We start from the raw sequence: 15,818 nt of genomic DNA, 5'->3' as shown, positions 1-15,818 counted from the left end.
TTGTTTATCATGATTTCATATGAACCCATGATGACGATAAGTGCTATTAAGGGCTAATCGTGATCATGGGGTCGCAACGGATTTACTATGGAATTCTTTAGTTAATTGTTTAATACTTTAGTGTGTGATGATTGTATGATATCTAGTATTGGTTATGCGTATTCGTCTTATGTGCGTCGTGAACATATAAGATAGAGTGTTAATCTCTTGTGAAGCGACGGTGGATTGTGAGATTTAGAACTTGCCATGCTAGCATAGGTTCATGTATGGTGTGCATGATTAGTGGGTAACTCTAACAGTTTTATTCGCCCTGTGTAACCAAAAGGAATAACTTGTGCTTAAATCGTTGTGTTGTCAATTTCTGTAGACATATAGGAACTCAACATAATTGATGACTATTCAACTTCTATCTTAATTATGGATGTTTGGTAGAATGGTATTAGTACAATGAAAGTTGGCTTTTATCAGTTTCGTGTTATTCGATTAATATCATCACTGTCACATGCTAAAGGTAATAACAATAACTATTGAAGGAAGTAGTAATGAAGTTGTGATCTCATGAGTGTTTTAATAATTGAAGTGTTAATTAAGTGATAAATTAAGTAATTAATTGTAGTTAATATTTAGTCAACAATTCTAAGTGTTAGTGTCTTAACATTGAGAAGTAATCATACATTAGTGCGTGAGTTTAATTAGACAATAATTAGTCTGAGTCTTTGTGGGAACGAACTAGAAAGTATTCTATATTACTTGCGAACGCGTATACTTGCGTGAATATTAGCGCGTGTTTTCGCCCTAACAAGTTTTTGGCGCCGCTGCCGGGGACTCGGCGTATTTGTTTAGTTTATGTACTTACCATCATTGGTCATTAGGACTCAGTGATTAGGACGTAGTTGTTACTTATTGTTTCTGGTTATGTTTCAGATACTTTAGCGAGCATTTATGCAAACTCGTTCTCGTACTCGCAAGAGGACTTTAGATACAGCTGAAGAGACAGACGAAGTTCTTGATATTCCGGAGAAGATAGATTTTGAAGATTCGGATTCAGGAACTGAGCGGAAAGAACCAGTAATCATGGGTGATCGTATTGTTCAGGCTGATCCAACTCTTATGGACTTTTCTCGGCAAAAATTGATGACATTCAGTCAAGCATTCTCCATCCGGCTATTCAAGCTAACACCTTTGAAATCAAGCCGGGCACTATTCAGATGGTGCAGAATTCTATTTCTTTTGGAGGAGCTGCGACTGAAGACCCCAACATGCACATAAGGAATTTTATCGAGATCTACAGCACTTTCAAGTACAATGGCGTGACTGATGAGGCTATCAAGCTGAGGCTTTTCCCATATTCACTGAGGGACAAAGCTAAGGACTGGTTACATTCTGAACCAGCTGGGTCCATCACTACTTGGCAAGATCTTGCGCAAAAGTTTCTGGTGAAGTTTTATCCGATGGCAAAGACTGCTGCTATGAGGAGTGCTCTTACTCAGTTTGCGCAGCAACCTACAGAATCTATGTGCGAAGCTTGGGAACGCTACAAGGAAATGTTGAGAAAGTGTCCACATCATGGAATGCCCGATTGGATGGTGATCACTGGTTTCTATAATGGTTTGGGGGCCCAATCTCGGCCCATGTTCGATGCAGCAGCTGGAGGCGCCTTATGAGCTCAAAGCTATACTGAGGCTTATAATCTTATCGAGACTATGGCTGCAAATGAGCATCAAAACCCAACTCAGAGGATGATGCCTGAGAAGGTAGCAGGTATTCTGGAAGTCGATGCAGCCACCGCTATTGCAGCGCAGCTCCAGGCGCTGTCGATGAAGGTTGATTCTCTGGCTACATATGGAGTTAATCAAATAGCTATGGTTTGTGAGCTTTGTGCATGTTCTCAGAAATCAGAATGCTATTCAGCTACTTATCATCCTAATAACATAAATCATCCAAATTTCAGCCGGGGTAATAATCAGAATGCTATTCAGCCACCATATCAACAAGGTGTAAGTAAACAGTTTAATCCACCTGGATTCCAGCAAACACAGCAGTATGCTCAAAGGCAATCATATCCTCAACAGGGAAGTGCAGCTGCACCTACTAGTGCTGATTTTGAGGAACTTAAGTTGTGATGCAAAAGTCAGGCGGTTTCTATCAAGACCTTGGAAAACCAAATAGGTCAAATAGCCAATGCAGTGCTCAATCATCAACCTGGCACTCTTCCCAGTGACACGGAAGTACCAGACAGGAAGGAAGCTAAAGAGCAAGTCAAGGCTATTACCTTAAGGTCTGGAAAAGTTGTTGATGCTGAAAAGGCAAAAGAAGGAGAAGCTGAAGTTAGAGATGAAGAAGCTAATCAAAGGGAGAAAGCTGTGGAACCAAGAAAGACTACTGTTGAACACACTCTGCCTGAGGGTAATATAGGGGAGAAACAGCTCTATCCTCCACCACCATTTCCTAAGAGATTGCAGCAACAAAAGCTGGATAGACAGTTCGGTATGTTTCTGGAGGTGTTCAAGAAACTTCACATCAATATACCTTTCGCTGAGGCTCTGGAGCAAATGCCTAGTTATGCGAAGTTTATGATGAGTATTCTTTCAAGGAAGGTGAAACTGGATGACCTTGAGACCGTTGCTCTCACGGAAGAATGCAGCGCTGTTCTGCAGCAAAAGTTACCTCCAAAGCTGAAAGATCCAGGTAGCTTCACCATTCCTTGCACCATTGGCAAGTTGACTTTTGACAAGTGCCTTTGTGATTTGGGAGCAAGCATCAATCCGATGTCGTTGTCGATCTTTAAAAAGTTGGATTTGCCTGATCCAAAACCTACATACATGTCTCTACAATTGGCAGATCGTTTTATTACTTACCCAAGGGGCATAGTGGAGGATGTGCTGGTCAAGGTGGATAAGCTCTTCTTTCCTGCAGATTTTGTTATTCTGGATTTTGAGGAAGATAAGAAGATTCCCATAATCTTGGGAAGACCTTTCTTGGCTACTGGCCGTACCTTAATAGATGTGCAGAAAGGTGAACTTACGATGCAGGTACAAGATCAGGATGTGACCTTCAACGTATTTAAGGCAATGAAATTCCCTACAGAAGATGAGGAGTGCTTAAAAGTGGATGTGATTGATTCTGCGGTTACTTCGGAACTCGATCGCATGCTAATGTCTGATGCATTGGAAAAGGCCTTAGTAGGGGATTTTGACAGTGATGATGAGGATGGCAACGATCAATTACAATATCTGAACGCTTCTCCCTGGAAGCGAAAGTTGGACATGCCGTTTGAATCTCTTGGTGCTTCTGACCTCAAGAATGCTGAAGGAAAGCTCAAACCATCAATAGAGGAAGCACCTACCTTGGAGCTCAAGCCATTACCTGAACACTTGAGGTATGCATTTTTAGGTGATGCATCTACTTTACCTATTATTATTGCATCTGACCTTTCAGGTAGTGAGGAAGACAAGCTCTTAAGGATTTTGAGAAAATTCAAATCGGCTATTGGATGGACCATAGCAGACATCAAGGGGATCAGCCCTTCATATTGTATGCATAAAATTCTGCTAGAGGAAGGTAGTAAACCGACTGTTGAACAGCAGCGCAGACTTAATCCTATCATGAAGGAGGCGGTGAAGAAAGAAATTCTGAAATGGCTAGATGCAGGCATCATTTATCCTATTTCTGACAGTTCTTGGGTGAGCCCCGTACAATGTGTACCTAAGAAAGGAGGTATCACTGTGGTAGCAAATGAGAAGAATGAGCACATCCCCACTCGAACAGTTACAGGGCGGAGAGTATGCATGGATTATCGAAAGTTGAACAAAGCCATGAGGAAGGATCACTTCCCTCTTCCATTCATTGATCAAATGCTTGACAGGTTGGCTGATCATGAGTATTATTGTCTTCTAGATGGCTATTCAGGGTATAATCAGATTTGTATTGCACCAGAGGATCAGGAAAAGACTACCTTCACTTGTCCATTTGGAACGTTTGCTTTTCGCAGAGTTTCTTTTAGGTTATGTGGTGCCCCAGCCACTTTTCAGAGATGTATGATGGCTATATTCTCTCACATGATTGGAAATAATGTCGAGGTGTTCATGGACGACTTCTCCGTCTTTGGACATTCGTATGATGAATGTTTGAATAATCTTCGCGCCGTACTCAAAAGGTGCGTGGAAACTAATTTGGTGCTCAATTGGGAGAAATGTCATTTTATGGTGCGTGAAGGCATTATTCTTGGGCATAAGGTCTCTAGCAAGGGTCTGGAGGTGGAAAAGGCCAAGGTGGGAATCATTGAAAATCTTCCACCACCTATTTCTGTGAAAGGAATCCGTAGTTTTCTTTGTCATGCGGGTTTTTATCGGCGATTCATCAAGGACTTTTCGAAGATATCTAAGCCGTTGTGCAATTTGCTTGAGAAAGATGTGCCTTTCAAATTTGATGATGAATGTTTGACGACATTCGAGACTCTCAAGAAGAGTTTGATCACTGCACTAGTTATTATAGCACCAGATTGGACAGAGCCGTTTGAGATGATGTGTGATGCGAGTGATTATGCGGTAGGTGCAGTTCTGGGGCAGCGCAAGAATAATCTCTTTCATATGGTCTATTATGCGAGTAAGACCTTAAATGGGGCCCAAATGAACTACACCCTACGGAGAAGGAGCTCTTGGCTATAGTCTTTGGTTTCAAGAAATTTCGATCTTATCTGCTTGGGATGAAAGTAACTGTATTCACTGATCATGCGGCCATTCGCTATTTGGTTTCCAAGAAGGATTCGAAGTCAAGACTCATTCGTTGGGTGCTCTTACTTCATCGTTGGGTGCTCTTACTTCAGGAATTTGAGTTAGAAATCAAAGATCGAAAAGGTACTGAGAATCACGTAGCTGACCATCTCTCTAGGTTGGAGAATCCCGAGTCTACTTCACAAGATATTACATTAATCAATGAATCTTTTCCGGATGAGCAGTTGTTCGCAGTTCAGGAGGAAGAGCCATGGTTTGCAGATATTGTAAACTATCTTGTCAGCAATATAATGCCTCCTAAATTGACCTCCGCTCAAAAGAAGAAGTTTCTGCATGAGGTGAAGTGGTATATGTGGGATGAACCATATTTTGTTTAGACAGGGAGCTGACCAGATCATCAGGATATGTATCCCGTTCTGTGAGACGGAGGGGATATTACGAGACTGCCAATCCACAGTTTATGGTGGACACTATGGTGGTGAGAAGACGGCAGCTCGTATTCTGCAAGCAGGTTTTTTCTGGCCTGCTTTTTTTAAGGATGCTCATCAGTTTGTTTTAAGGTGTGATCGTTGCCAAAGAGTGGGAAATTTGACGAGAAAGGATGAGATGCCGTTAAATGTGATGCTTGAAGTCGAGGTCTTTGATGTTTAGGGAATTGATTTCATGGGGCCTTTTGTCTCATCCTGCAACAATCAGCACATCTTGCTGGCAGTCGATTATGTCTCAAAATGGGTAGAAGTCAAAGCTTTACCGACAAATGATGCAAAGGCAGTGCTGAATTTTCTTCATAAGCAGATTTTCACAAGGTTTGGAACACCTCGGGTAATCATAAGTGATGAAGGGTCGCATTTCTGCAACCGTAAGTTCACTTCTATGATGCAGCGTTATAATGTGAATCATCGAGTTGCTACTGCCTATCATCCGCAAACAAATGGTCAAGCGGAAGTGTCTAACAGAGAGATCAAGCGCATTCTAAAGAATGTTATTTGTCCGTCAAGGAAGGATTGGTCTTTAAAGCTCGATGAAGCTGTTTGGGCTTACAGAACAGCATACTATGTCCCCGTTTCAGTTGGTGTATGGTAAGGGATGTCATTTACCTGCGGAGCTTGAGCATAAGGCCTACTGGGCGTTGAAAAAGTTGAACCTGGATTTAGATGCAGCTGGTAAGAAAAGAATGCTTCAGCTTAATGAACTTGATGAATTCCGACTTCAAGCGTACGAGAATAACAAAATGTACAAGGAAAAGGTGAAGAGGTGGAGTGATAGGAAGCTACATCTTAAGTTAATCGTGCCAGGGCAACAAGTTCTCTTATTCAACTCTCGTCTCCGACTTTTTTCTGGGAAGTTGAAATCGAGGTGGTCTGGACCTTTTATTGTCAAAACTGTGTTTCCACATGGAGCGGTGGAAATTTTTGAGAATGATCCGGACCAAGTATTCAAGGTTAATGGTCACCGTTTGAAGCACTACTATGGGGACATGGCAAACCTAGAAGTGGTTAGTGCCATTTTATTGACTACTTGAGAAAGGTACGCAACGTCAAGCTAATGACGAAAAAGAAGCGCTGCGTGGGAGGCAACCCATGATTTGTTGTTACAGGAACCCTTAGAAGTTAATAACCTATCCAAAAACACAAAAAAAATCAGAAAATCAGGACTGAAATTTTTTTTTCCAGTGACCCCCTGAGCGCCCGCTCAGCTCTGCTGAGCGACCGCTCAGGGGTCGGCTGCCAGAATTTTTTTTTACAGTTCATAAAAATACAAAAAAATTCAGAAAATTAAAAAAACCCAACAAAACCCATAAACCCAAGAATTCTTTTCCTATTACTCCATGATTTTTATCCCTCAACCCCACTCCTAATCTAATTTAACCTAATCCACACCCTATATATACATACACATATCCTACATATCTCCCACAAACTTTCTACACTTAAACTCTCTCCCAAACACAAAAACTCAGTTCTTAAACACTTTTATTCAAGATTCAATGGCACCCAAGAGAGCAAGAACTATTGATAGCAGCAGCACAGTCCCTACTGCTGATTCATCGAGGGGTACTGCTGCAAGGCCTCGGTTGAATGACAGAGCCGCGGAGAAGGAGTACACTAGGTTTTTGGGGAAGCCGATTCTGAAGGAGAGAGGGTTTTTACCATCGGGGAGGGATGGTGAGTTGCTACCCATGATTGCAGAGAAGGGGTGGATAGCTTTTTGTGAGTCACCCGAAGCAGTGCTGATGAGCGTGGTTCGCGAGTTCTATGCGAACGCGAAGGCCGAAAAGAATGGGTTTTCTTTGGTCCGAGGGCTGACGGTTGATTATCACCCAGCGGCGATTCGCCATGTGATTGGGCAGCGAGAGAGGAAGCCCGAGGAGGAGAACTGGAATGAGAAGACTGCTGAGGATTTTGACTTGGATTTGATTTGTGCTACTCTCTGTAGGCCGGGCACAGTTTGGACCTTCAAGACCGGCACTAATGAGTATCGTCACTTCCCGGCGATCGCTATGAACAGGTATGCCCGTGCATGGAATGCATTTATTTGTGCTAATATTTTGCCTTCTTCGCATGCACACGAGGTCACAGTTGAGAGAGCACAGTTGTTGTGGGGAATTCTTAATGAGGAGTACTATGTGGACCTTGGTGAGTTTATCTACCAAGGAATTCTGAAGTTTTTAAGGGGAGCTAAGTATATGAACATCCCTTATGCATCCACGGTTACGTAGCTTTGCCGAGCAGTGGGAGTGAACTGGCCGGCTCATGAGCAGTTGCAGTTGCCGGCCGCTCCGATTGATTCTGGGACTCTGAATGGGATGCAGGAGTGGACCGGTGGTGAGCCCGAGGAGCATGGGCTGGGTTATCATCTTCCAGGAGGGCGTCCAGCAAGAGGTGCTACTATGGCTAGGCCTAGGCGTGATGAGGCTGGTTCTTCGAGAGCTCAGGAGGGTGCTGGGATGGCTGATACCCAGTATAGGAGGCTTTCACAGCAGATGGATGCCATGTACGAGACGCAGAGCAGGTTTGCTCAGGAGCTCACCCTTGCGTTAGGGACTGCTTTTCGGGGCCTTGGAGCTGATATCCAGTGGCCAGTTTTTGGTGAGGACTCTGCATACCCGCCGCCTGATACTCCACCCACTGAGGGTGATGATGATGATGACTCCGAGTAGGTATACCCTGTGTTCCTTTCTACTACCTTCACTGGGGACAGTGAAGATTTTAAGTTTGGGGGTGGTAGTTAATGAATATTTAGTTTAGTTCATATAGTTGCATAATTTTTGCCATATAGTTTTTTTTATTTTATAGCTTTATTTGTTTATCATGTCATGTAGCTCATGCATATACCATGATCCCTTCTGCGATGATTTATCGACTGAATTGTGATATTGATGTGAGTGTAGTGATAGCATTAAAGTGATATTGAGTCGTGTAGGTTGATATGCATGCTAGAAGCACTTGTAGTTTCACTAAGTCTTAGAGAATGCTTAAGGGCTAGATTGTTGTTATGGTCTGATTGTTTTCGAGGTTAATCTATTTATTATGCTTAGAATTCAATAATAGGTTCTTAGTGATAAAGGCATGAAAAAGAAAAAAAATGGAGTAAAAATGGAATTTGTTGCTAGTTGTGGCTAGGCGTCAAATGGCTAGTAGCCGGCTCGCATGTTATGCGAGTAGTCTAGGGTTGAGCAAGATGTAGCGAAACGCACTTGCTCAGAATTTTTTTTTAAAAAAAAGAAAGAAAAAAAAGAGAAAAAAAAAGAAATTGTTTTTTTTTGTGGTGTTTATGCATAATTGATCACGAGTGGGCTCTTTGGTATTCGAGTTATTAAGTTCTTAGGGGACGTTGTGCCTAGTGACCTAAGGCTTTTAGAGTCTGGGATCCGCTAACCTAACGCTCGTTACATGGATACCATTGTATAAGTCTTTTGTGGACCTCACTTATTGCACGGTCAAATAAGCATTGTTGTCGTAAATAAAAAGCATGATTCCGTAATAAGCTCCAAAATTCTTGTAGTGTTATATGTCGCTTTGTGCCTAGAATTTTTATTCTTTGTATAATCATGTGATTGCCTTGATCATAATTGAGTCATAATAATTGGTCTAGTTCCGAAGCATATCTGTTAAGCATCTGCACACACCACGTTTCTGGATGTATGTTCGTTTGCATGAGTTTATTGATCTTTAGTCGCCTAACTGCATTTGTTGAGATGTTGCAATTTGGTTGGTTTGTTCGTAGTAAGGGGGATCGCTGCATTTTCATATAGATTCCATTCATGCATGTTTTTATTTGTTTTTGAGTCTGTGACGCTTGAGGACAAGCATCGATTTAAGTTTGGGGGTGTGATAAGTGGCATTTTATACCACTTAGAACATCTTAAAATGGCATAAATTGGTGCCTTGAAACCAAGTATTTTGTGTATTTGATGCGTTTTTCTAGTGTTTATGCATTTCAGGGTATTAGTTGCATTTCGGAGGAGTAATCATCAAGAATAAACCTTGGCATGTGTTCACCATTGAGAGAGGAAAGAAAGGGGCAGATTACGGCAAAGAAACGGAGCAAACTCAGGATTTTTCTAGTAGGGTCCTGAGCGCCGCTCAGCAATGCTAAGCGGCCGCGCAGGAAGCTGAGCGCCCGCTCAGCTATGCTGAGCGGCCGCGCAGGGTCGGGAAATTAAATAGTTGTTTTTAGACTTCTACTTCTGTTTGGCTTCCACTTCTATGTAATCTGAGTTTTATGGGACTACTATATAAGTAGATTTAGAGACATTTTCAAGAGAGAGGATCGTGGTATTAAGCAAGGAGCGAAGGAGATAAGGAAGAAGACCGTTTTAGCACGCAGCAACGAAGAGGAAACATATTTTCTTGTGATTCTTGTTTCGTTGTAATGTTGGATCCTAGTTTTCTTACTTTGAACCTATTTACTCTTGTGATGTACTCTGATTTAATATAATTAGTTTAGTTATTATTTTCTTGTGTTTGTTTATCATGATTTCATATGAACCCATGATGACGATAAGTGCTATTATGGGCGAATCGTGATCATGGGGTCGCAACGGATTTACTATGGAATTCTTTAGTTAATTGTTTAATACTTTAGTGTGTGATGATTGTATGATATCTAGTATTGGTTGTGCGTATTCGTCTTATGTGTGTCGCGAACATATAAGATAGGGTGTTAATCTCTTGTGAAGCGACGGTGGATCTTGAGATTTAGAACTTGCCATGCTAGCATGGGTTCATGTATGGTGTGCATGATTAGTGGGTAACTCTAACAGTTTTATTCGCCCCGTGTAATCAAAAGGAATAACTTGTGCTTAAATCGTTGTGTTGTCAATTTCTGTAGACATATAGGAACTCAACATAATTGATGACTATTCAACTTCTATCTTAATTGTGGATGTTTGGTATAATGGTATTAGTACAATGAAAGTTGGCTTTTATCAGTTTCGTGTTATTCGATTAATATCATCACTGTCACATGCTAAAGGTAATAACAATAACTATTGAAGGAAGTAGTAATGAAGTTGTGATCTCATGAGTGTTTTAATAATTGAAGTGTTAATTAAGTGATAAATTAAGTAATTAATTGTAGTTAATATTTAGTCAAAAATTCTAAGTGTTAGTGTCTTAACATTGAGAAGTAATCATACATTGGTGCGTGAGTTTAATTAGACAATAATTAGTCTGAGTCTCTGTGGGAACGAACTAGAAAGTATTCTATATTACTTGCGAACGCGTATACTTGCGTGAATATTAGCGCGTGTTTTCACCCTAACATTTCCCTACACACATCAAAATCAAAACAAGTTGATTTTGGTACCCAAGTTTCCTTGGGTCCTGCCTTGTTAGCCTTTTTCTTTGGTTTCTTAGGTTTGATCTCATTTGACTTGGGGATCTCAGATTCATCCTTAGTCATTTGAGTTGGACCTTTGAAACCAGTCACTGAAACAGAATTATCATGCATATTTTGGTTTACATGAAAAGGCATGCTATTTGCAAACATGTTATTCCAGTAAGACATGCTAAATGGAATTTGTGGCATACTAAATGCAGCTTAATAAGGATTAGGTGCAAATGGCATATTAGCAAATTGTGCATTCATATTCAGAGCAGACATAGTATTAATAGGAATTGCAGACATGACATTCATGTTGGGAAAAGAAGAAGGTACAGTCATGAAAGTAGGCATAACAATCTAGCAATTAACAGACAAGTGATTAACACTACCACACTTAACACAAATTTTTCTTGGAGCATATTTATCAAGTGTGTAGTTGTTATATTTGTTAATCCCTACCTTCCCATTTCTATTGTTTTTCCTTTTAGTTTCTGTTTTAACCTCAATATTTTCAAGTCTGTCATTCAATTGCTTGATAGACATATGACCAATATTAGCTCTCGTTTCTTTTCTAACATGACTAGATTCTCCTGGAACAAAGTTTTTAGAAACTGATCCATACTTTTCATTAAGCTTGATTAACTGAGATTTGCTAACTAACTTTGTTTGACTCGACAGATGATCATGTTTCTCATCCGACGGATATTCCTCATCATCCGTCGACTCAACATCTGTCAAGTTACCATCTTTCAGATTGGATTCTAGTTTCTCCTTACTCTTTTTCCAGGCTGCATCACAAAAAAATTCTATACCTTGAACTCTAGTAATCCGAGCATGGACATCTCTAGATGATTTCCATGCTTGAATTACTTCCTGTTCTCGTTCAAGATGTTTCTTAAAATCTCCTCTTTCTTTAAGGACTCAGTTAGTTCATCTTTAACAATCTTGCATTCAATCCTCAATTTTTTCAAATTCAATAAATTGAGACTCTAGCACATTATTCCTCTCACTTAAAAATAAATTGTTTTCTTTAATTTTAGCATTTTCCTTAGTGAGGGACTTGAGTGTAACACGCAGGTGGTATAATTCAGTAGACATGTCATTTATTGCATCATTACACTCATCATTAGTTAAATGTGCTAGGTTAGTTGTGATTACCTGATTGCTTGATGAACTTGTCTCTGTTTCATCACACTTGGCCATTAGGGCTAGATTGACATAGCTAGTTTCTTTATCTTCATCCAATATATCTGCAACCCAGTCATTCTCATGTGTAATGAAAGCCCTTTCCTTTTATTTGAGCAGATCAAACTATTTTTGCTTATATTCAACAGGCTCAAATTTCGTTTTTCTAGAATTAGACTATCTACACTCATTGGAAAAATGACTAGCTAAGCCACATTTGAAACACTTGAATTTGGATTTATCCATCATGTTTCTATTTGGCTTAGCAGCTCCAAAATTCTTCTTGAATTTGAGCTTGTCAAATCTTCTGGATAGGAATGCTAAGTGCTCATCTATATCATCCATGTCATCTTGACTTAACTGTTCTTCATTTTCAGCTACCAGCCCTTTACCGTTTCTTTCACAGACCTTTGATGTAGATTCAACAGCTTCCACCTTCATCTCTTTCTCCTTTTCTAACTCAGCAACTAGTGCTATGGACCCTCCTTTCTCCATCCTTTCATTTTGCTCTATTTCAAGCTCATAAGTTTTCAGGAAGCCATACAGTTTCTCCAAGATAAACTCCTTGTAATCCTGAGAATTTTTCAATGAGACTGTCATTGGCTTCCACTCCTTTGGGAGAGATCTAAGGAACCTGAGGTTAGAGTCTTTTGTTTGATAGACCCTTCCATGCAGTTTTAGAGCATTCAGTAGTTTCTGAAACCTACTGAAAATATCAGTGAGTGACTCACTATCATCACAATGGAAGTGCTCATTTTGCTGAATCAGGAGCTGTATCTTGTTTTCCCTAATTTGCTCAGTACCATCACAAATAATCTGTATTGTGTCCCAAACCTCTTTGGCTGTTTTACAGTTAATGATGTTATCAAACATATCACCATCAACACCATTGAATAATATGTTCATGGCCTTCTTATCTTTCCTGACTTGCTCAATATCAGGATCTGATCATTCATGCCTAGGTTTTGGAACAAATGGTTCATTGCCAGTTGCAGCTCTCATAGGTATATGAGGACCTCTTTCTATACATTCCACATAGGCCTCATCTTGAGAAAGAAGATGTAGGTGCATCTTCACCTTCCAGTGGTGATAGTTATCTTTGTCCAGAAATGGAATTTTAACTCCAGCATCCTTCTTGTTCATCTTGTTGTTTGTTGTGATCTTTATACTCTTTGTTCTTCAAGAGCTTGCTATGATACCAATTTTTATTCCCTAACAATATAACAAGAATTACAGAAGGGGGGTTGAATGTAATTCTGACTACTTTTTCAAATTTAAGAATGTTCTAACTTGATAAAATATGACAGTAATAAAAACACAAGCTTTGAAAACTTTCTGGTGGATTTGAAAGTATACACCATATATATATATATCAATTGAGAACTCTGTGAAGCTTTGAATAGCTCACAATTTCTTTATAAGTTGAACAAACAAAACTACAGAGAAATGCTTATAGAATAGAGTTTGATATGTTTCTCTGAAAATAAGCTTGCTTGGTTTATTGTTCTACTTGCTACACTTGGTTTATATATCACCAAGTTACATGATAATAAGACAAGATAATAAAACAAAGTTTATCTAGTCTAAAATCATGTTACTTCATTACTCTTTCCAGTATCTTTGATTGTCTTCACAATTGCATGAAAATGGTAATGCTTTTTTATTCTCTAACACCTGCAATTAGGCTGCCACATTCCATTTACAAACACCCAACGCACGTGACTGTGTTTTCACTGTCAACAGATATTAGAATTTGATCATCCATCAGGACATTATTGATTATCCATCGGGAGCTTTTGTTGACCATCTGTCGGAAGCCTTTGTGAACCATCCGTCGGGAGCCTTTTCTGTCACTTGACTCCATTTCATTTATACAGAATTACAAGATATCTTATATTTACAATTAGTCACCCTATTCTGTGTATCAACTAGTAGTCAACATGACTTATATACTCCTACAGAATCTACACATTGTTGCTTGCAAAAATGTGCTACAATCTTATTGTTACATAAGCTACACTCTCGATGGATGTTCCGTTACCATCCGTCGGGACTATAAAGATCATCCGTTGGGATGGTAATTAAACATTCATTGAGAGCTACAATTACACTAATTCAAATCTATTAAGGTGTTTTATTAATCTAATCATCAAGTACACAACATATTCCAAACAAAACCCTTTTTGTACCAATGACATCTCTGTCTTTAGGTGGTGGCACTAGCTCCCAAACCTTATTTCTTTCAGATTGATCCTTATATTGCAACAAGCCAATCAGCACTTTTTAAAGCATCTTCAATTCTTTTAGGTCCCTCTTGAGATAGAAAACAACCATAGAGACATTCATTCAGAACAGTTCTTCTTGTTCTTACACCATAATGAAAATTTCCAATAATTTGATCTCTAGTGTGACTTCTATCCCACCATCTATTACGAGCACTTCTTTGACTTGATTTCGCATCATCATTGTGATCATGTTTAGATACTCCCCCTGAGTTTGATGCTTCTATTGAGTTAGAAACTCCCCTGTATTGGACACTCCCTCTGTATTGGTCAAACTTTGCACATTAGTAGTCTCGGGTACATCATAAGCATCTAAAAATAAATCACTTGAATTTTCAGGTTCAACATCAATTTCAGGATCCTGGTTATTTTTATTATCATCTTCAGAATCATCATTGTCAAAATATTTAAAACAACCTTGATTCCAAAATCTTAAACTTTCATTTTCTGTCTCACTTTGATTTTTACTGTCAGGAAATTATTTATCATTGAATGATACTTCCATATTTTTGTTGATCTTCTGTTGTTCAAGAATGTAGACCATGTAAGTTGTTCTCTCCTATGAGTAACCAAGAAACACACCTTCAAATGCCTTAGAATCAAATTTTTTGACATATTCATATTGATCTTTCAACACATACTGTTAATCATATATTTTTTGCATAATTTTATACCTACTTCTTGCTTGCTTTCGTATTTTTAATAAATTATTTTGTTGCAATCTCATTATTTTGAAGATATTTAAAAAAATGAGAAATATGAAGAAAATAAGAGAAAGGGCAAAAATGGAAGAAATATAATATCACCAATCAACTTAGAGAAAAAGCCAAAAGAGATAGTTAGTGAAAATTAAAGGTCAAGATCAACAAAACACACCTCTCACTTGGATGGACAAAATTCATCCAACTCTGCCCTAAACCCTATTTTTTGCTATAAATACCCCCTTTTTCCCCTTGTATTGCACATCTAGATTTATCTTAGCTTGCCTTGATTTTAGTAGTAGCTCATCCTTTCAATTTCTAGATCTAGTTTTCATTTTCTTTATAGTAGCTCTCAACTTCTTGTAAACACACTCTTTAATTAAGGTCATTCAAGACTTTTTATTACATCTTGTTCTCTACTTTTATGACTTTTATTTTTATATTGGGTTATGATATCTTTTAAAGTCTCGCAAGTTACAAATTGAAGATTTGAAAGGACCCCTTTAAATTAGTTTGATTTTTAGACCTGCTTTTTAACTTGTTATTAGTTATAATTTTTTTCGAATTTCTGTCATAAAAATTGATTTGTGGTGGGGTTTTAGTTTTGCAATTATTTTACTGTTGTGTTTCAGTTTCTGATTCATTGATCTCATTTCGCTTTCCGTACCTATTCGGCAACAATTTAATAACAGCATTTCCTTCGTTTAATAAGATTAATCTTCTTTGTTTTGTTTAAATGATATGCACATGTTTCTGCAATTTAAATTTCAAGGAGTAGTAAAATGTTTTATGGGCTAGCCATCTTCCAGTAATTTACATTAGTGTTAAAGTTTAGCAGTAGTTTATTTAGTGTGATATGAAATTTCATATCCTTCCCTCGGCCCAAATGAATTTTATATTATTAGTAATTAGCTTATCCTCTAGCCCATTTCATTTCTGGCCCAAAATCACTCTCTACCCTAGTTATATTCGCGAGCTTTGTTTTTTCTGTAGATTTTTAATTAATTATTTACTTTAATCATTTCGTTAAGTGTATCATTATTATAGCATATACTTTAACTATAAATGCTAGTAGTTAACTATTGTAT

The 15,818-nt window shown here is 38.8% G+C and overlaps 1 non-coding gene across 1 annotated transcript; it reads right to left on the bottom strand.

The window, feature by feature from the left end:
• Nucleotides 1-1,466: 1,466 nt before the first annotated feature.
• Nucleotides 1,467-1,573, bottom strand: LOC141698824 (small nucleolar RNA R71). The gene has a single exon (XR_012565325.1). It is a non-coding gene; the product is annotated as a small nucleolar RNA R71 (small nucleolar RNA).
• Between the last annotated feature and the right edge of the window lie 14,245 nt (nt 1,574-15,818).

This window comes from Apium graveolens, chromosome 11 (assembly GCF_009905375.1).
Source record: "Apium graveolens cultivar Ventura chromosome 11, ASM990537v1, whole genome shotgun sequence".
Taxonomy (NCBI): Eukaryota; Viridiplantae; Streptophyta; class Magnoliopsida; order Apiales; family Apiaceae; genus Apium; species Apium graveolens.
This window is presented reverse-complemented; position numbering and strand designations above follow the sequence as displayed.